At 37.1% G+C, this 22,583-nt stretch overlaps 1 non-coding gene across 1 annotated transcript; it reads right to left on the bottom strand.

Moving 5' to 3' along the window:
* Positions 1-3,260: 3,260 nt before the first annotated feature.
* On the bottom strand, positions 3,261-3,368 carry LOC132651785 (U6 spliceosomal RNA). The gene has a single exon (XR_009589350.1). It is a non-coding gene; the product is annotated as a U6 spliceosomal RNA (small nuclear RNA).
* Positions 3,369-22,583: the final 19,215 nt, after the last annotated feature.

The raw sequence follows: 22,583 nt of genomic DNA, 5'->3' as shown, positions 1-22,583 counted from the left end.
CAAATAAACAAAATCAGAAAAGAAAAGGGGGACATAACTACAGACACTGAGGAAATCCAAACAATAATTAGGAATTACTTCAAGTGTCTATACACAACGAAATTTGAAAGTCTCAATGAAACTGACAATTCCACTTACCAAAGCTAAATCAGGACCAGGTAAATCAATTAAATAGTCCTATATCTCCCAAGGAAATAGAAGCAGTCATTGAACGTCTCCCATCCAAAAAAAGCTCAGGACCTGATGGTTTCAGTGCAGAATTCTACCAGACATTCAAAAAAGAGCTAACTCCAGTTCTCTTCAAACTATTCCACAAAATAGAAACAGAAGGAACTATGAAGCTACAGTCACCTTGGTACCTAAACCTCACAAAGACCCAACAAAAAAAAAAAATTCAGGCCAATCTCCCTTATGAACATGAATGAAAAAATGCTCAACAAAATACTCACAAACAAAATACAAGAACACATCAAAGATATCATCCACCATGACCAAGTAGGCTTCATCCCAGGTATGCAGGAATGGTTCACTATATGGAAATCCATCAATGTGATCCACCATATTAACAAACTGAAAGAAAAAAAAACACATGATAATTCCTCTAGATGCTGAAAAAGCATTTGACAAAATCCAATATCCACTTATGTTTAAAGTATTGGAGAGATCAGGGATACAAGGCACATATCTAAACATAGTAAAAGTGATACACAGCAAAACTATAGCCAACATCAAACTGAACAAAAAAAAAAAAAAAAACTTAAAGCAATCCCACTGAAATCAGGGACAAGACAAGGCTGCCGACTCTCTCCATATCTCTTCAACATAGTTCTGGAAGTCCTTGCTAGAGCAATAAGACAGTTGAAGGAGATCAAGGGAATACATATAGAAAAGGAAGAAGTCAAATTATCACTATTTGCAGATGATATGATAATATACATTAGTGACTCCAAAAACTCTACCAGGGAACTCCTATAGCTGATAAACAACTTCAGCAAAGTGGCCAGAAACAAAATTAATTCAAAAATATCAGTAGCCCTTCTGTATACAAAAGACAAAACGGCTGAGAAAGAAATTAGGGAAACAACACCCTTTACAATAGCCACAAATGACATAAGGTACCTCAGAGTAACCCTAACCAAGGAAGTCAAAGAGTTGTATGAAAAAAATTTCAAGTCTCTGAAGAAAAAATTAGGCATTTCTTTTTTTATTAATTACAGTTTATTAATTTTGTATCCCCCCATAAGCCTCTCCCTTCTCCCCTCCCAATCTCACCCTCCCTCCCATTTCTTCATTCATGCCCCTCCCCAAGTCCACTGATAGGGGAGGTTCTCCTCTCCTTTCTGATCTTAGCCAATCAGTTCTCGTCAAAAGTAGCTGCATTGTCCTCTTCTGTGGCCTGGTAGGGCTACCCCCCCCCTCAGGGGTAGGTGATCAAAGAGCAGGCCTATCAGATTATGTCAGAGGCAGTCCCTCTTCCCATTACGAGGTAACCCACCTGGACACCGACCTGCCATGGGCTACATCTGCGCAGGGGTTCCAGGTCATCTCCATAAATAGTCCTTGGTTGGAGTATGAGTCTCTGGGAAGTTCCCTGTGTTCAAATTTTCTTGTTCTGTTGCTGTCCTTATGGAGACCCTGTCCTCTCCAGCTCCCACTATTTCCCACTTCCTACACAAAATTCCATTCACTCTGCCCGAGAGTTGGCCATCAGGCTCAGCATCTGCTTTGATAGTCTGCAGGGCAGAGGCTTTCAGAGGCCCTCTGTGATATGTTCCTAGTTTGTTTCCTGATTTTTTCTTCTGGCTTTCAGAGGCCCTCTGTAGCAGGTTTCTAGTTGTTTCCTATTTTCTTCTTCCTTTGATGTCCATCCTCCACCCCCCTCAGGTTGGGGATCGAAAACTCTAGCCAGGGTCCTCTCTCCTGCTCGGCCTCTCTAGATGCACAGATTCTGGTGGGTCCGTCCTATGTTGCATGTCTATATGAGTGAGCATATACCGTGTGTGTTGGCATTTCTTTATCTCTGACTGTCACTGTTTTTTCTTGGATTTTGCAGTTCAGATTGTTTACGTCTTTCTCTGGTGTCTGGAGAATTCTTCAGAGAAATTAGAGAGGTCCAAAGGTATCAGCCTGTGCATTAGTGCTTTAACTGTTCCTGTGAGGTGGAAGTCTGCAGGTGCAGAAGGACAGATGCAGGCAAGCTTTATACATATTTTTGCATGGAAGTTTGCCTTGAGGAATAGGGTGTTAGAGAATGTAGAGTCTTTCATTGTGAGTTTCGGTGCCTTGAGATCACCAAAGGGTTGGCAGGCGCTGAAGTTATCACATGCCCTGGTTTGATCCTGGGTATGTCAGTGGCTTACAGACTACTGGTATTATCTCTAACTGAGCTCCAGGAGTTATTTGCCTAAACTCCACTGGTGGTGCCACATTGCTGAACTATCCCTGTCTCAGGATACCATCTTTTCCCCAGTGGATTTGTGGGTGGGAATGTTTCTGGTGTTTGGCTGCCAGCTTAGAAGCACCATGGATCTGGGGCTCTGCAGGCACAAGGGGACATATTCACTCTCTAACAGGTCAAATCATAAAGAATACAGGATCCCCCTGTTCTCTGAATCATATGTGTGTTCAGACACCTCAGTGGTGTTGTAACACCTGTACCTGGAAGTCCAGCTCTTCTGGCTTTCATAGTCTCTGCTGAGAAATCAGGTGTGATTCTGATGGGTTTGCCATTAGATGTTACTTGGCTTTTTTCCCTTACAACTTTTAGTATTTTTTTTCTTTTTTTTTTTTCTGTAAACTTGCTGTTTTGATTGCTATGTGATGCAAAGATTTTCTTTTTGACTAATTTATTGGGTGTTCTATAAATCTCTTCTATTCTTATTGGCCTCTCCTTCAAGTTAGGGAAATTATCTTCTATTATTATTATTATTATTATTATTATTATTATTATTATTATTATTTTGAAAATACTTTCTGGGCCTTGGAGGAGGGAATCTCCTATAATTATCCTCTATTCTAATTTTTCTTATGTTTTCTCTTTCTTGGATGGTCTGTTTCAGGAATTTTTTAGATTTATCATTTTCTTTGACAGATACACTGGTTTCTTCCATTGTATCTTCCACAACAGAGATTTTTGTTTCCATCTTTTGTAGTTTATTGGTTATGCTTACTTCTGTAGTTCCTGTTTTCTTCCCTAAGTTCTTTCTCTCCACAATTTCCACTATTTGTGTTTTCTTTAGTTTCTCCAAAAAAAAAAAAAGAAGAATATGGAATGCTAAATGAATTTGCATGTCATCCTTGTGCAAGGGCCATTGATAATCTTCTCAACATTGTTCCAATTTTAGTATACATGCTGCCAAAGCAAGCACCACATAATTCTTTCAAATGTTCCTTAATAAAGTCACATGTCCTTGACTCGTGAGTTTCACATTATGACAGATTCTATTATTATTTGTTAAGTGTACAGTCAGTGAACAATTTTCTGTGAATTCACCCTAACCAAGGCAAATATTTGAACAAAAACTGTTTAATTGGGACATTGCTTATATTTTTAGGAGACCATCCAAGATGTCATGTCAGCAAGCAGTCATTTTGTTGTAGTCCTTCACAAAAACTGAGAACTTTTTATATTGAACCACAAGCTGGAGGCAAAGAGAGGGAGACTGAAAGAGATAGAGAGATAGAGAGACAAATTCAGAAATAGAGACTGAGACCAACAGAAACAAAATGTAAAGTGACAGAGACTCCATTCTGTCTGTTCACTTTCATTGGCATAGCAACCTCAAAGCACATCCTCCTGTAATATAAATCCAAAAGGAAATATATTTTTTCAATAGATTTTATTTTAGTTTTTTTTACTTACATTTATTTGCTTTGTACTCCCCATAAAATCCTATCCCCTCACAATATTACCTTCCCTCCCCCTTTTTCATGATTGCCCCTACCCAAGTCCACTGATAGGGAAGTCTTCATCTTCTTCCTTTTGATCCTAGTCTTTCAGATCTCATCGGGGTGGTTGTATTCTCTTTCACTGTGGCCTGGGAAGGCTGCTCTCCAATCAGGGTGAGGTGATCAAAGAGCAGGCCAATCAGTTCCTGTCAGAAACAGTCCCTGTTTCCATTATTGTGAAACCCACTTGGACACTGAACTGCCATCGGCTACATCTATGCAGAGGTTCTAGGTTATCTCCATAAGTGGTACTTGCTTGGAGTATGAGTCTCAGGAAAGACCCCTGTGCTCAGATTTTTTGGATCTCTTGCTCTACTTGTGGAGCTCCTGTCCTCTCCAGATCTTATTATTTCCCACTTCTTTCATTAGATTCCATCCACTCTGCCCAACATTTGTCCATAAGTCTCAACATCTGCTTTGGTAGTCTGCAGGGGAGAGCCTTTCAGAGGCCCTCTGTGGCAGGCTCCTAACTTGTTCCCTGTTTTCTTCTTCTTCTGATGTCCATCCTCTTTGTCATTTTAACCAGAGTTCTCCCTCTTGATTAGTTTCTTTAGGTGTACAGATTATAGTAGGTTTATCCTATATTATATGTCTATATGAGTGAATATATACTTCGTGTGTCTTTTTGCTTCTAGGATAGCTCATTCAGGATCATCCTTTCCAGTTCCCCCCATTGACCTGCAAATTTCATGATTTTTTTATTGCTGAGTAATATTCCATTGTGTAGATATACCACAATTTCTGTATCCATTCTTCAGTTGGGAGAGCATCTGGGTTATTTCCAGGTTTTGGCTATTACAAATAAAGCTGCTACAAACATGGTTGGACAAATGTCCTTATTGTGTACTTGAGACTCTTTTGGATATATGCCCTGGAGTGGTATATTTTGTTTTTGAGGAAGCGGTATTCCTAGTTGTCTGAGAAAGCACCAGATTGTTTTCCAAAGTTGTTGTACAAGTTTATTCCCATAAGCAAAGAAGGAGGATTCCCCTTCATCCACAATCTCATCAGCACGTGTTGTCTTTTGAGATTTTGAAAGAAACTTAAAGCAATCCTACTGAAATCAGGAAGAAGGTGAGGCTGCCCACTCTTTCCATATCTCTTCAACATAGTTGTGGAAGTCCTGGCTAGAGTAATAAGATCATTGAAGGAGATCAATGGAATAGGAATCAAAAAGGAAGAAATCAAACTATCAATATTTGTAGATGATATGACAGTGTACCAGAGTGACCCAAAATTCTACCAGTATAGTCGTACAGCTGATAAAAACCTTTGGAAAAGTGGGTGGATACAATATTAATTAAAAAAAAAAACAGTAGCCCTCATGTATACATACAAAAATAGGGCTAAGAAAGAAATTAGTGAAACAAAAGGAATTATATTATCTAACCAGGCCATACATCCTAACACTTCCCAGATATTTCCTTGGTGGGGACTCCAAATGTAAGTAGATGAGCTTTAAGGGAACATTGCAATTCAAATCACCAGTAAGTGGAAGAAGATGGAGGGACTTCTAGGCTAAAAGAACATTTATCCTGATAGTTTGTCATTTAATACAATGATTAAAGTCCCTGCAAATTCCAAGTACTAAAGAACATGACTGACAATCTCTTTTGGAGGAAATGTGGAATATTTCTATGACAGAGTATTAGTCAGCTAAGAAAATGACAAGATATTTTCAGGCAAATGGATAGAACCCTGAGAAATTATCCTGGGTGTAGTAACTAACATGCAGAAAGACAAATATGGTATGTATTCACTTATTAGGAGGTCTCATAATAGTGGGGTTAAAGTTCCAAAAGGCCATCTTTTGTGACTATAACAGTCTTCCACTAGAAGAATTGGGTGGCAGTTAATTGAGTTTTTGGGCCAGGGCATCCTATGGAAATTTTCAAGCAACCCAGGCTGTTGGTATTAAGTATGTTGCTCTCTGCCCTCAACTGATTAATTCAGTGCCATGTTCTTCTATCCATATACATGCTTCCTTCTGCATCAAATGGGATTCCATACAGAGACCCACAGTCCAATATTATGCAGAGAAAAACCTTAAAACACATAATACTGAATAGGATTTCCCTATGAAATTCTCCCTTCCCTCAGAGCTCTGAGAAGTCTGCAGGAGATTTGGCAGGAATTGTGTAATAAGTAGAGGGAATGGAGGACACAAGGAGAACAATTCCCTGCCAATCAGGCTACAGAGAAAAATGAATCTGCCAGCCTAGATGAAACCTGATAAGCTAAGGTCAGACAAAATTTGGAGAAGGGCCTCCCTATCAGGGAACAAGAAAAAGGTTATAGAGATATAAGAAGGAGGCTGAGTGGGACTGGAAGGAGAAGAAGGACAGGGCAGCAAAGAGGATACAAAGTGAACAAATCATAATAAATAAATAAGAAAAACTTTGGTCAAGGTGATGAAATATAGAGATTTCCAGTACAGATGGCTTCTTCTTGGGGCAGGTTCCGGGTGTGGGAATGATGAACTCAGTTTTCTTTAAGGGACTTGGCACTGAAATGTTCCAATGAGTATATGAACCACACATACTTCATCTGCTATATTTTAAAGAAAAAAAAATTGCAACACAATTTGAATTTGGGAGCAATGGAAAAATACTGTAATGTATATTAAATGAAATTCCCATATAAGTAATAAAAAATATGTTCACAACTTTTACAATGAATTTTATCATGGAGAAATTATTCCGCTGATGTAACAAAGAATTTGATTTTGTAAGGCTTGCTCTCCAGGAATTCATTTTGTAGCAGATTATACTAGCCATGAACTAGTGTTTAGCCATCTACCTCAGACATCAGGAACCTAGGTGGCACCTCTTTTTTTTTAAATTTTTTATTTAACTTTTATTAATTACACTTTATTCATTTTGTATCCCCTTCCTCCTCCCCTCCCAATCACACCCTCCCTCCTTTTTCTGTAGCATGCCCCTCCCCAAGTCCACTGATAGGGGAGGTTCTCCTCTCCTTCTTTCTGATCTTAGTCTATCAGTTCTTATCAAAAGTGGCTGCATTGTCCTCTTCTGTGGCCTGGTAAGGCTGCTCCCCCCTCAAGGGGAAGTGATCAAAGAGCAGGTCAATCAGATTATGTCAGAGGCAGTCCCCCTTCCCATTACTATGTAACCCACTTCGACACTGAACTGCCATGGGCTACATCTGTTCAGGGGATCTAGGTTATCTCCATGAATAATCCTTGGTTGGAGTATGAGTCTCTGGGAAGTTCCCTGTGTTCTGTTGGCACCTCTTAACAACACACATGACACTAATACTACTTTTACTGGGTTTGTCTGGAGGACCACAGCAGGAAACATATCTGCTTGGTGTCCTAGGAATATAACACACACTAATGTTTCTGTCCTCAAGTCCCAGTTTTAAATGTAAACCCCAGAACCAGAAGGATTGTTCATTGACCACTGAGTAGGACACAAATGCCAATCTAGCCTGGTAGACAAGGCAACCATGCTCATAGAGGGTTGGCAACTCTAGTGTGTAACATTACTAGCTTTCAAAGAGTTTATTGCCCCTCAGTTTTTCTTTTACATTCACAGTTCTTTCTGTGTTTCAGCCAAACCAATCTCAGGGATTGTCTGGTTTCCTTCTCTTTTAGCTGCTCTTAAAGATTCAACACCCCAGGAACCCTAGATCCTGTTAGCCTATTTTATAAATCAGAATATGAAGGTACATTTAGTGAATATGCCACTAAGTGCTCAGTTCAAAGTAACAACCTAGGAAATTTTAAATCCAAGACCACAGGAGGAAACATTGTCATTTGGTGCATTCCCCTTAACCCCCAATCACGTTGAAGCTTCTCTACTTAGAAAGCTGTCCAGTTAAATAAACATTGATTTTAATTTCCTACTGACATTGTCACAGAGGTAAAATATTCAAAATGAAAAAAAATTTTCCTGGAGGGTACCATGTAAATTCTTTTTTTCTTAATGATAGATGTTATGTCCTTACAGTTTTAAAGATTGACTTCATATCAATTTTAGGTTTATAAGAGGAGAGATGATGCTACAATGCTCTAAAAAGACCAGCCAATCTCAGAAAATGGGCCTTCCACAGAAGAACTCATGCCAAAGGGTATTTTGGTTCAAAAGATATGTTCAGTTGGTCAATGTAAGGACATAAAATTAGCCTGGGAGACAAACATGCAAGCTGCACACTTGCCATGTCAAAAAACTTTTAAATGCTGACTAAATTAACATGTCACACTGCTCTGGAAACTGACTTATCCTTTCAACATGGCATATTTTCACAGGGCTTAGATATTGGTCAAAATCAAAATAGACAGAGGAGTCTTACAGCTGGCAAAGTACACACCAGCCTTGTCAGGTACTAAAAACTCAAAAATAATACCTCATATGTTTAAAAGGCAAAACTGTTCATCCCATATCAAAAAGGGCACACACAAAAGATAGCTAAAGCAAAGTCAAAACCCAAGTAGAAGATGCCTAATACATTAATGCTAAGCCTAACCCCTAAACCTAACCATAACCCTAACGCCATGCTATGCTGATGTCACAATGGTATAATGTTTTTAAAATGTTATATGTCATTACAATGGAATTTTGACATAAAAATGCTATTGTGACATCACAATGGAATTATGACATCACAATGCTTTGGTGACGTCACAATAGTATCATGACATCCCAATGCTATTATGACATCATAATGTTATTATGACACTATAATGCTATTATGACATGATTGTCATATGACATCACAAAATAATTTTGACATCACACAGCTATTATGACCGCACAATGCTATTATGATATTACAATTATATTATTTACATATGACATCACTATGGAATTTTGGCATCACAATGCTATTATGACATAACAATTCTATTAAGACATGATTGTTGTATGACATAACAATGGAATTTTGACATCACAATTTCATTATGACCTCAAAATGCTATTATGATATCAAATGGTATTTTGATATTATAATCATAGTATGATATTACTATGGAATTAGAACATCAAAGTAATAAAATAACATAATTCAATTGCGGCATCACAATGTTATTATGACAGCACAATGGTATGACATCCAATTGTATTATTTTTTCACAAAGGTTTTATGATATCACAGTAGTACTATGACATGACAATGCTATTATGACTTCACAATGGTATTAGAACATCACAATGCTATTATGACATCATATTGTTGCCATGCCATTCCAATGTTTTTATGAAATCACAATGCTGTTATGACATCATAAGACTATTCCGACATAATTGTGGTATGGCATGACAATGGAATTTTAACATCACAATGGTATTAAAACATCACAGTGCTATAATGACAACACAATGCTATTATGACATCAAAATGGCATTATGACATCAAAATGTATTTTGCTATCACTATGGTATTTTGACTTCACAATGGTATTATTAAATCACAATTCTATTATGACATCACATTTGTAAAAGGGCATTACAACTTTATTATGACATCTCTATGGTATAATGTCATAAGCTCTTCTTTCAAGAGCTTTTCATACTGAAACACAGGCAGCAGGCAGAGAGAGGGAGACAGAAAGAGAAAGAGCTAGAGAGACATATTTAGATATAGAGAGACCAAGACCTACAGAAAAAAAAAGATATAAAGTGACAGAGACTTTATTTTGTCTGGTAATTGTCATTGGCCTGTCAACCTCAAAGAACACTCTGCCACAATATAACTCCAATAGGAATTATATTATCTAACTTCCTAGACATTTCCTTAATGGGGACTCTACATGTACATCAGTAAGAATGTGAAGGTACATTTATTGAGGACATGAGAAACTACTCAGTTCAAAGACACAACCTAGGAAATTTCAGATCCAACCCCACAATAAGAGACCACTTTGTTACTCGGTACATTCCCATTAATCCCACATCACTTTAAAGCATCCATACATAGGAAGCTGTCCAAATAAATAAACATTAAAGTTTTATTTCCTACCAGACATTGTCACAGAGGTAAACAGGAGAAAAATTGTGGGATCTGGATAAAGAGATGAGATAAAGCCTTGTTGAGTTTCATACAAAATTCACATATGCACAGTATCAGAGATACTGGACACTGAGGAATGTTTGTTTACTCATCCCCATGGAATCCTCAAGAATCTCTCAGGTGTTGATTGGCTGAGATTGACAATGATGTCATGAGACTGGTGAAGATATTAAGAGTTATTAAAGGTGCCAAGTAGACAGCCCGCTTGAGAGAAAGGCCCTACATCTCTCAATCTGGGCAGTTGAAAGTTCACAACACAGAGATGACAGTTCTGTGTCCAAGACTATTAGTTCCAGAATACTGTCAAACATTTCTTTCAAGTGGTCATTACTGAAGCCACCTGTACTTGACATGTGAGTTTCACATTATGACAGATTCCATTATTATTTGTTAAAAACACAGATATGTCCTCAGTCAGTGAATTACTTACTGGGAAAATGCTCCTTGACAAAGCCAACTCTTTGAACAAAAAGCAATTAATTGGGAACTTGCTTATATTTTTTACACAGACCTTCCTGGATGTCACATCAGCAAGCAGTCATCTTGTTTTAGTCCTTCAGCAGAACTGAGAGTGTTTTACAAGCCACAATCTCAGAGAGGGAGACAGAGAGACAGAGAGACAGAGAGAGAGAAAGAGCTAGGGTTACCTTTTCAGCTGGAGAGACAGAGAATGACCATATCAAAAATATAAAGTGACAGCAATTGAAAGAGAGAGACTCCATTTGTCTGGACATTTTCATTGGCATATCAACCAAAAAGCACACTCTCCTATATTATAACTCCAAAAGGAATTACATTATCTAAAAAGACCATGCCTCCTAACCCTTCCCAGAAATTTCCTTACTAAGGACTCAACATCTAAATAGATTTGCTTCAAGTGGACATTGCAATTCAAATCACCAGGAAGTAGAAGAAGATGGAGAAAATACTAGGCTAAAAGAACATATTTATCCTCATAGTTTGTCATCCAATAAAATGATTAAAGCCCCAGAAACTTCCAAGTTCTAAAGAACATGATTGATAATCTCCCTTGGAAAAAATGTGGAATATTTCCTTAAGGGAGTATTACTCTGTTAAGAAAATGACATCAAGATATTTTAGGCAAATGGATGGAACCAGTAAAAATTATTCTGGATGAAGTAACTAAAATGCAGAAAGACAAATATGGTGTGTATTCACTTATTAGGATGTTTCCTAATAGTAGGGAATAAAGTACCAATAAGCCATATATTGTGAACAAACCAGTCTTCCACTAGCAGAATAGGGTGGCAGTAAATTGAGTTCTTGGGCCAGGTCTTCCTATGGAAATTTTCAAGCAAACTAGGCTGTTATTAATTAAACATGTTACTCTCTGCCCTCAAATGATATATTAGTGCCATGTTCTTGTATCCACAGAGATACTTCCTTCTGCACCAAATGTGCATACAGAGACCCACAGGCCAATATTATGCACAGAGAGACCGTAAAACACAAAGCTCTAAAAGAGATTTCCCTATGAAATTCGCCCTCCCATCAGAGCTCTGGAAAACCTGAAGGAAAGGAGGCAAGAAGAGTGTCATAACTAGAGGTAATTGAGGACACAAGGAGAACAATGTCCTGAGAATCACACTGCAGAGGAAGACAATACAGAGAGCCTTGGTGAGACCTGATGACCTAGGGTCAGATAGAAGATGGAGAAGGATCTCGCCTATTAGGGAACTAGAAAAAGGGCATAGGAGTAGAAGGAGTGTGGGTGGAACTGGAAATAGAAGAGAGAGAAGAAAGAATAGGGGATTCAACATAAAAAATCTTAATAAATAAATACAATAATGAAAAATATGTGTGACACATAGGTAGGAATTTGAACCTGTGAGCAATAGAAAAGGAGTGTAATCTATATTATATGAAATATGTAAATAAGAAAAATAATGTGTTGACAAGTTTTACAATGATATTTAATATGGAGGAAAGATTCTGCTAAAGGAAGGCAGAGTTTGATTTTAAAGGCATGCTTCCCAGGATCTCATTATGTAGCAGAGAATCCTAGCCATGAAATAGTTTTTACCTAGCTACCTGAGACAAAATGAGTTCAGGTGGCACATCTGAACAAGCATTCTTTGAACTAACACTACATTTAGAGGGTTTGTCTGGAGGATCATAGCTGAAAACACAGCTGTTCTGGTGTCCTGGGCCTATAACATGGAGCCATTTTTCTGGCCTTGAGGCTTAGTTTTAACTGTAAACCCCAGGGCCAGGAGAGTTCATGACTTAACACTGAATAGGACAGAGCTGTAAATCCAGCCAACTCAGCCAAGGCAACCCTGCTCATAGAGGTTTGGCAACATCAGTGTGGAACAGCATCAACTTTCTTTTTTTTTTTTTTTTTGGTTGGGAATTTTTTTTTAATTTTTTATTTAACTTTTATTAATTACACTTTATTCATTTTGTATCCCCCCATAAGCCCTTCCCTCCTCCCCTCCCAGCCCCACCCTCCTTCCCCCTTTATCCATGCATGCCCCTTCCCCAAGTCCACTGATAGGGGAGGTCCTCCTCTCCTTCTTTCTGATCTTAGTCTATCAGTTCTCATCAGAAGTGGCTGCATTGTCAGGGTTCTAGGTTATCTCCATGAATAGTCCTTGGTTGGAGTATGAGTCTCTGGGAAGTTTCCTGTGTTCAAATTTTCTTGTTCTGTTGCTCTTCTTGCAGCATCAGCTTTCAAATAATTTGTTGCCTCTCAGTTCTCCTTTTACATACACCAATCTTTCTCTGTTTTGGCCAAGCAGTCCCAGGAATTGTGTACTTTCCTTCTCTTTTATAATATCCCAGGCAACCCTAGAAACTGCCAGCTTATTATATCAATAAGAACGTGAAGGTATATTTAGTGAGGAAACGAGTAGCCACTCAGTTCAAAGTCAAAATCTAGGAAATTTCAGATCCAAGACCACTTTGTCATTGGGTACATTCTCCTTAATCCCATATCACTTTGAAGCTTTCCTACTTGGGAAGCTGTTCAATTAAATAAACATTAAATTTTCTTTTCCTACCTGACATTGTCACAGAGGTAAACAGGAATAAAGTTGTGGTATCTGGATGAAGGGATGAGATAAAGGCTTGTTGGGTTTCACAAGAAAAAGTCATGTGTGCACAGGATAAGAGATACTGGACCCTGAGGAAAGTTTGTTTACTTATCTCCATGGAAACCTCAAGATTCTCTCAGGTACTGATTGGCGAGAGGCAGAATGATGTCATGAAATAGGGGAAAGCCAGTAAGAGGTTCAGGAGCCAGTTATTAAAAGGGCTAAGAAGAGGACACAGGAAGGATCATAAGTAGAGAGAATTGAGGACACAAGGAGAACAATGACCTGAGAATCAGGCTACAGAGAAAGATGATACAGCCACCTTGATGAGTCCTGATGAGCTATGATCAGATTGAAGGAAGAGGAGGACCTCCCCTATTAGGGAACTAGAGAAAAGAGCATAGGCATAGAAGCAAGGTGTTTGGGAATGGAAGGAGAAGGGGAGGGGGCAGCAGAGGGGATTCAAAATGAACAAATCATAATAAATAAATACATAAGAAAAACTGTTATCAAGATGATGAAATACAGAGTTCTTCAGGACTGATGGATTCTTCTTGTGGGTGTGGCAAGGATAAACTCAGTTTTCTTTATGTGATTTTGCACTGAGACTCAAATAATGTTCTAATGAATATATGAACTTTCCATACTTGAATTGATGTATTTTAAAGAAAAAATACATGGGTAGGAATTTGAAAATGGGGCAATGGAAAAGAAGTGTAAAGTATATAATATCAAATTCCCACATAAGCAATAAAAATAATATCTTGACAACTTTTATGATGAATTTTAACATGGAGAAAGCATTCCACTAAAGGAGGACAGAGTTTGACTTTGTAAGGCATCCTTTCCAGGAACTCTATATAGCAGAGAATCCTAGCCTTGACCTAGTATTTACCCAGTTACCTCAGACCCCATGAGTTCATGAGGCACCTCTGAATTAGCCATTCTGGCACTAACAATACTTTTAAAGGTTTTGCCTGGAGGACCACAGCAGAAAAAACAGCAGCTCTTGTATACTAGGCATATGAAACAGTCATATTTCTCTATCCTGAAGGCCCGGTTTGAAATTTAAACCACAGGATCAGAATTTGGTCCTCAATGACCACTAAGTAGGACACAGCTGCCAATCCAGCCAATTCAGCCCAGGCAACCCTGCTCATAGAGGGTTGCCAAAACTAATGCAGAACAGTACCCACTGTCAAATAGTTTATTGCCCCTCGGGTTCTCCTATTATACTCATTGTCATTTCTCTGTTTCACTCAAACCAGTCCCAGCAATTACCCGGTTTCCTTCTCTTTTTCCTACTCTTAAAGACTCAATACCCCAGGAAACCCTAAACCCTGCCAGCCTATTATATCAAAAAGAATTTGAAGGTACATTTAGTGAATATGCCAATAACTGCTCAGTTCAAAATCACAACTTAGGAAATTTCAAATCAATGACCACAGTAGGAGACCACCTTGTCTTTCGGTATATTCCCCTTAATCCCACATCATTTTGAAGCTGCCCTTCTTAGGAAGATGTGCAATTAAATAAACAAGAAATTTCAATTCCTATCTGACATTGTCAAAGAGGTAAACAGGATTAAACATGTGGGATCTGGATAATGGGATGAGATAAAGGCTTGTTGGGTTTCACAAGAAAAGTCACTTATGCACAGAATCAGAGATACTGGACACTGAGCAAAGTTTGTTTACTCATCTCCATGGAAATGTTGAGATTCTCCCAGGTGCTAATGGGATGAGAGGCAGAATGATGTCATGAAACAGGTGAAAGACAGTAAGAGTTTCAGGATCTAGTTAAAAAGGGCCAAGTGGACAGCCTATATAAGAGAAAGGCTTAGCAGTCCTACATGCCTCAATCAGGGCAGCTGAAAGCACATAGCCCAGAGATGACAGTTCCTTTGTCCAAGACTTTTAATTCAGTTGATTTGTCACATAAATCTTTCAAGTGGTCTTTAATAAAGTTACTAGTCCTTGACATGTGACTTTCACTTTATGACAAATTCCATTATTATTTGTTAAATTCACAGATATGTCTTCAGTCAGTGAATTACTTCTGTTAAGATGTTCCCTCATGAAGGCAAATCTTTGAACAAAAAGTGTTTAATTGGGACTGTACTTATATTTTTACCAATACTATCCAGGATGTCACGTCAGCAAGCAGTCATCTTGCTGCACTCCTTCAGTAGAACTGAGAGCTTTTCATATGGAACCACAATTGGCAGACAGACAGAGGGAGATTGGGAGAGAAAGAGCTAGAGAGACACATTCATAAACAGAGAGACTGAGACTGACAAAAACTAAAACATAAAGTGACAGAGACCTAGAGTTAGAGACTCAGTTACGTCTGGTCACTATCATTGGCATATCAAATTCAAAGCACACCCTTATAAAATATAACTCCAATAGGAATTATATTATCTAACACGGCCATAACTCTTAACCCCTGTCAGACATTTCCTCACTTTGGATCCACTCCACATATAAATAGAGAGCTTCAAAAGGACATTGCAATTCAAATCACCAGGAAGTAGAAGAAGATTGAAGGACTTCTAGGCTAAAAGAACGTAATAATCTTGCATTTTGTCATTCGATACAATGATTAAAGTCCCATCAACTTCCTAGGTCTAAAGCAAATGACTGACAATCTTCTTTGGGGAAAATGTGGAATATTTCCGTATAAAGTATTCCTAAGCTAAGAAAATGACATATTTTTAGGCAAATGGATGAAAACAGCAAAAATCATCCTGTTTGAAGTAACTAAAATGCAGAAAGACAAATATGGTATGTATTCACTTATTAGGAGGTCTTCTAATAGTGGGGATAAAGTTCCAATAGGCCATTTTTTTTGGCCAAACCAGTGTTCCAATAGGGGGATTGGATGTCAGTTAATTGAATTGTTGGGCCAGGGGATCATACAGAAAATTTCAAGCAACCCAGGCTGTTGTTGGGTTTCTGCCTTCATGTAATATTTTGGTGCCATATTATTAGATCCACAGAGATGGGATTCCATACAAGACCCATGGTCCGATATTATGTTTTACAGAGACTGTAAAACATCCAGCTAAGAGCTCTGGGAACCCTGCAGGAGAGGATGCAGGAAGAGTGTGATAAGTAGAGGGAATTGCATACACAAGGAGAACAATGCCCTGAGAAGCAGGCCACAGAGGAAGATGATGCAGCCAGCCTTGAGATGAGTTCTGATAACTTAGGTTCAGATAGAAGGGGGAGGATGATCTCCCCTCTCAGAGAACTAGAAAAAGGGCATAGGGGTAGAAGAAGGAGGGTGAGTGGGACTGGAATAAGAATGGGAGAGTATAGCAGAGGTAATGCATAGTGAACAAATTGTAATAAGTACAGAAGAAAAACTTTGTAATCAAGGGCATGAAGTATTGACCTCTTCATGACTGATGACTTATTATTGGAGGTGGTTGCAGGGTACAACAAGGATGAACTCAGGTTTTTTTTAAGGGACTTGGACTGAAACTCTGATCATGTTCCAATAAGTATATTAACAACACATACTTGAATTGGTGTATTTAAAAAACATATTTCAGTGTGACACATGGTTATGAATTTGAACATGGGAGCAATGGAAAGGAGTATGTGTATGTTATATGATATTCCCACATAATCAGTAAAAATAATATGTTGACAACTTATACAATGACTGTGAAAATGAAGAAAAGATTCCACTGAACAATCAGTCCTGGCACTAACACTGTTTAGAGAGTTTGTCTGTAGCACCACTGAAGGAAACAGAGCTGCTTTTGTGTCTTAGGCATATAGCATGGACTAATTTTTATGTCCTGAAGGCCAATATAACTGTAATCCCCAGGACAAGGAGAGTTCCTCACTGACCACTGATTAGGACAGAGCTTGATTGAGAGAAAGAGTAAGCAGCCCCACCTACCTCAATCTGGGCAGCTGATAGCACACAACTCAGCGATGCCAGTTCCTGTCCAAGACTCTTAGTTCATTAATAGTGTCACATATTTCTTTCAAGAGGTCATTAATAAAATCAACTGGTATGACAGCAAAATGGAATATTGACATCACAATGGTATTATGACATGACAATGGGATTATGACCTCAATATGATATTATGATATCACAATGATATTATGACTTCATAAAGGTATGACTTCACAATGCTATTAGGACATCACAATGCTATGATGACATCAAAATTGTGTCATCCTCCCAATGGTATTATGACATCAAAATGTTATGATGACATTACAATGGTATTAAAACATGATTGTGTTATGACATCACAATAGAATAATGATATTACAATGCTATTATGACTTCACAATGGTATGACTTTACAATGATATTGCTACATCTCAGTGCTATGATGACATAATAATGCTATTATGCTATCACAATGGTATAAGGACTTCACAATGCTATTATGACAGTACAATGCTCTTATGATATCACAATGGTATTATGCCTTCATAATTGTGTGAATTTTCAAAGCTATTATGACAACACAATAATATATCACAATGTTATTATTTCATCATAATGCTATTTTGAGATCATCATGCTATTATGATATCACAATCTATGATGACATCATAGTGTATAATACCACAATGGAATTATGACATCACAATGGTATAATGACATCACAATGTTACTTTATCATCAAAATGCTTTTCACATCAGAGTGGTTTTATGACTTCACAATGGTATTCTGATGTCATAATATTATTATGACATCATAATGGAATTATAACATCACAAAGTATTCTGATATCACTATACTATTATGACATCATAATGCAATGATGACTTCATATGGTATAATATCATAATGGAATTATGAAATCACACTCCTATGATGATATGCCAATGGTATTATGACATCACAATGGTATTATGGCATCACAATGCTATCATGACATCAAAACGTTATGATGAAATCCCAATGCTATTATGATTTCACAACCAGATGACTTCACTAAGGTTTGAAGACATTACAGTGCTATGATGAGATCACAATACTAGGATGACATCACAACACTATTATTTCATCACAAAGCTTTGATGACAATACAGTCCTATTATGACATCAATATTGTATTATAACACCACAATACTATGATGATATCACAATGCTCTCATGAAATCACAATGATATTATGATATCACAATAGTCTTATGATACCACAATTGTATGACATTACAATGCTATAATAACATCACAATGGTTTTATAATATTGCCATGCTATTATATCACAATACAATGATGACATTGAAATGGTGTTATGATATAACAATTGTATCACATCACAATGCTATGATGACATGACATTGATATTATGACATCAAAATTTTATTATGCCATCCCAATGGCAATAAGACATCACATTGCTGTCATGAGATCCCAATGCAATTATAACATTACAATGATATGGCATTACAGTAGTTTTATGACATCATAATGTTATTATGACATCACATTGGTATTATTACATCACATTAGTATCATGATAAACCAATTGTTTTATGATTTCATAATGGAATTATGACTTCACATTAGTATTATGTCATTCCAGTGGAATTATGATTTCACCATGCTATTATAACATCACAATGTTATTATGATATCACAATGCTATTATGATACTGAAACTTTAAGGCTTATGGACTAAAGAAAATTGGGACCAGGGCTGGAGAGGTGGCTCAGAGAGTAAGAGCATTGTTTACTCTTACAGATGTACTACTTCAATTCCTAGCAACCACACTGTGGCTCACTACCATTTATAATGAGATCTGGTGCCCTCTTTGGCCATGCCTGCAGAACACTGTATATAATATATATATATAAAATAAGTAAATAAATTATTGGTACAAACTTCTTTTGGAATGTATACAATGTACACTTGTTCATTCAAATGCTGATTTCTGTTTCCCACTCTCTGGTTTCAATCCAGAAATTGTACTGTGATGTTTATTCTATGAATCACCTATCTCAAGTTTGTGTAAACATGCCACCATTTGTTCTCTGTATTTTCAATAAATCAACTAGCTACAATGCTGAGCAATGGGAAGGATAGGGTGGGACATCTTGGTCCATAGTAGGAGGAAGAGGAAGGAAGCAGGGGAGGACAGGTAGAAAATCAGGAGGAGAGGTCTTGGAACCATGTGGAGAGATGGACCTTACCTAAGATAGGACTAAAAATACGTATAATGAGTGAAATCAGAATGGTAGAAATCTGTGCGGTCTTGGATTTTTAGGGTGGAATAACTATTGCCCAGCATTGTGCTCTAGGTTAATTAAATAAATCCCAGTCTCTGTGTCATGATTGGGCTATACAGCTGGTTTAGGAATAACTGCTGCTTAACTAAAAGATATTTCAATAGTAAATATTAATAACTATCAACAAATGGCACCAGCCAATCTAAATGTACAATAAATGGCCACCAACTAATCTAAGTTTCCACACCCTTTAAATCATACTCCTACATAATTTGGTGGGGCGAATAAGCTTGCAGTAATACAACCCCAATAATCCAAATTAAACTTAAGAACTCCCAGGTCAATTTCTGTCACTTTAAGAGAGACTCTTAAACAGGCCCAGGAGCAAAAGAAAGCCTGTTTTGGACAGACCTGAGACTTAACATCACAAAACTAGCAGCTGCTACAGTCTAACCAGAGGATACACTAGCATGGCTTCCTTACAGTGTGGCTGGCTCAGCTCAGCTAAACTCAGCAGCCATGTCTGGAGAGAAAGGAAATGGAGGCACACAGACAAGCTCTAGACAGAGCCTGGCCTAAGACCGCATCTAAAATTTAAAAAAAAATGTCATGGCAGAGGGTGTTTTAATCCACTTTGGCTTTGTTTTGGTTGTCATGGTCATGGATCTGTTTGCAATATATTTCATGGTGGTGGATCTTCTGGAAGACTTCTCCATGAAAGTGCAAGGAGAAAGTGGGGAAAACAACCAAGGAAATGGAATACTAAGTTACAGTCAACAGAAAGTGCACTCTTCCTAATAAAAATTAGATTAATAATGGCTAAAATTCAAAGCTCTCTGGCTGCAAGACACTTGTTAGCTCTTTCTGGTAAGGGTCCACCAATTCACCAAAACATCAACTAAATTTTAAAAACAACCAACTGGGCTTTGCTAGTTACAGCATAACAACTGACTCAAAATTTAAAATTTTCTTGTCTCTTTATTTAATTTTCCTTTAAGGTCTGTGAGTTACAATTACATTGATTTGAGAAAAAATATTTGAACAAGTTGATGAAGGCACATGCCTTTAATCCCAACAAAAAGTACAAAGAAACAGGCAGTTCTGTGAGTCCTTATCAGCCTAATTAACATTATAAAAACCAGGATGGCAACTCCTGCTGTTTAGCCACTTACACAGAGTCTAAGATTCCAAATGAAAACAATTTTCCTGAAGGTTACCATGTAAGTTCTGTTATTCTTAAAGATAGATATTATGTCCTTACTGTTTTAAAGATTGAATTCACATCAATTTTAGGTTTATTAGAGGAGAGAAAGGGCAGGCAATCTCAGAAAGTCGGCCTTCCACAGAAGAATTGGTGGCAAAGGGCATTTTGGCTTAATGTTGGTCAATGTAAGGACCTAAAATTAGGCTGGGAGAAAGACATACAAACTGCACTCCTGCCATGTCAAAAAAAAAATTTAAATGCTGACTAAATTAGTATGTCACACTGCTCTGGAAACTGAATTATCCTTTCAACATATTTTCATGGGGATAAATGTTGGTCATGCCTAATGCAAAATAGACACAGGAGGCTTACAGCTGGCAAAGTACACACCAGCCTAGTTAAGTACTAAAAATTTAAAAATAATACCTCATATGTTTAAAAGGCAAATCTGTCCATCCCATATCAAAAAGGGCACAAACAAAAGATAGCCAAAACAAAAGTCAAAACCAGGTTCAAGATGCCTAACCCTAACCGTAAACCTAATCCCTAACTCTAACCCTAACCCTAAAACTAATGCTATCCCTAAGCCTAAACCTAACCCTATGCTATGCTGACATCACAATGGTATAATGTCTTCAAAATGCTATTATGTCATCACAATGGAATTTTGACATCAAAATGCAATTATGTCTTCACAATGATATGACATCACAATGGTGTCATGATATCACAATGTTATTATGATATACCAATGATATAACTTCACAATGTTATTATGAATCACAAAGGTATTATTCCATTACAAATTTATTATAACATGGTATTATTTCAAAACAATGGTGTCATGACATATCATTGCTTTTATTGCATCACAATGGTATTATGAAATAACAATGGTGTCATGATCTCTCAATGGAATTATGACATCACAAAGCTTTTTCAAAATGATTGTGGTATGATATCACAATAGAAATTTGAAATCACAATGGCATTATGACCTCAAAATGCTATTAAGACATCACAGTCTCATTATGATATCACAATGGTATTATGACTTCAGAATAATATTATGACATCAAAATGGTATTATGACATCAAAAATGCTCTTAGGGCATCAAAATAGTATGAAATTCCAATACAATTATGGCATCACAATGGTATGATATTTCAATGCTATTACGACATCACAATGATAATACATCACAATGGTGTTATGACATTACAATGGTATTATGATATCAAAATGTCTTTATGACATCAAAATGCTATTATATCAAAATGCTGTTATGATATCATAATCATATTATGACATCAAAATGGCATGATGATATCAAAATGCTATCAGACATCAAAATTCTTTTATGATATCTTATAGATACAACATCACAATGGTATTATGCCCTTACAAGTTTTTTTATGACATTTCAATGTTATTATGTCATTGCAAATTTATTATCACATATAAGAGATTTATGACATCACAATGGTGGTACGAAATAAAAAGTGTCAAGAAATCCCAATGGTATTATGCCATCACAATGATATTATGACATCACAATAGTATTACATTCCAGTGCTAGTATAATATAAAAATGGCATTATGATATTACAGTGCTATTATGACATCTAATGAAATTAATACATGACAATGGTAAGATTCCAATATTATGATACCCTCACAATGATATGACATCACAATGGTATTGTAAAGTCATAATGGTGTTATGACTTCACAATGGTATTAATGCCATTACAATGCTACAATGAACTCAAAATGCTATTATAACATTACAATGGTATAACTTCACAATGGTCTTATGACATATGAATGCAATCATGACATTACTCTGATATAACAGCTAAATGCTATTATGACATCAAAATGGTATTTTTACATCACAATGGTATTATCACATCACACTGCTATTATTACTTCACAATTATGAGTTCACAATGCTATTAGGACATCAAAATTTTATGACATCACACTGGTATAAGGAGATCATAATACTATGATGATATCATAATGGTATTATGACATCACAATGCTATGATGACATCATAAAGGTATGGCATCCCAAGGCTATTATGGCATCACAATGATATGACATCAGAATGCTATGT

This window comes from Meriones unguiculatus (assembly GCF_030254825.1).
Source record: "Meriones unguiculatus strain TT.TT164.6M chromosome Y unlocalized genomic scaffold, Bangor_MerUng_6.1 ChrY_unordered_Scaffold_25, whole genome shotgun sequence".
In the NCBI taxonomy this organism is placed as follows: Eukaryota; Metazoa; Chordata; class Mammalia; order Rodentia; family Muridae; genus Meriones; species Meriones unguiculatus.
Note: the sequence above shows the minus strand (reverse complement) of the source record. Positions and strands in the feature narration are given on the sequence as shown.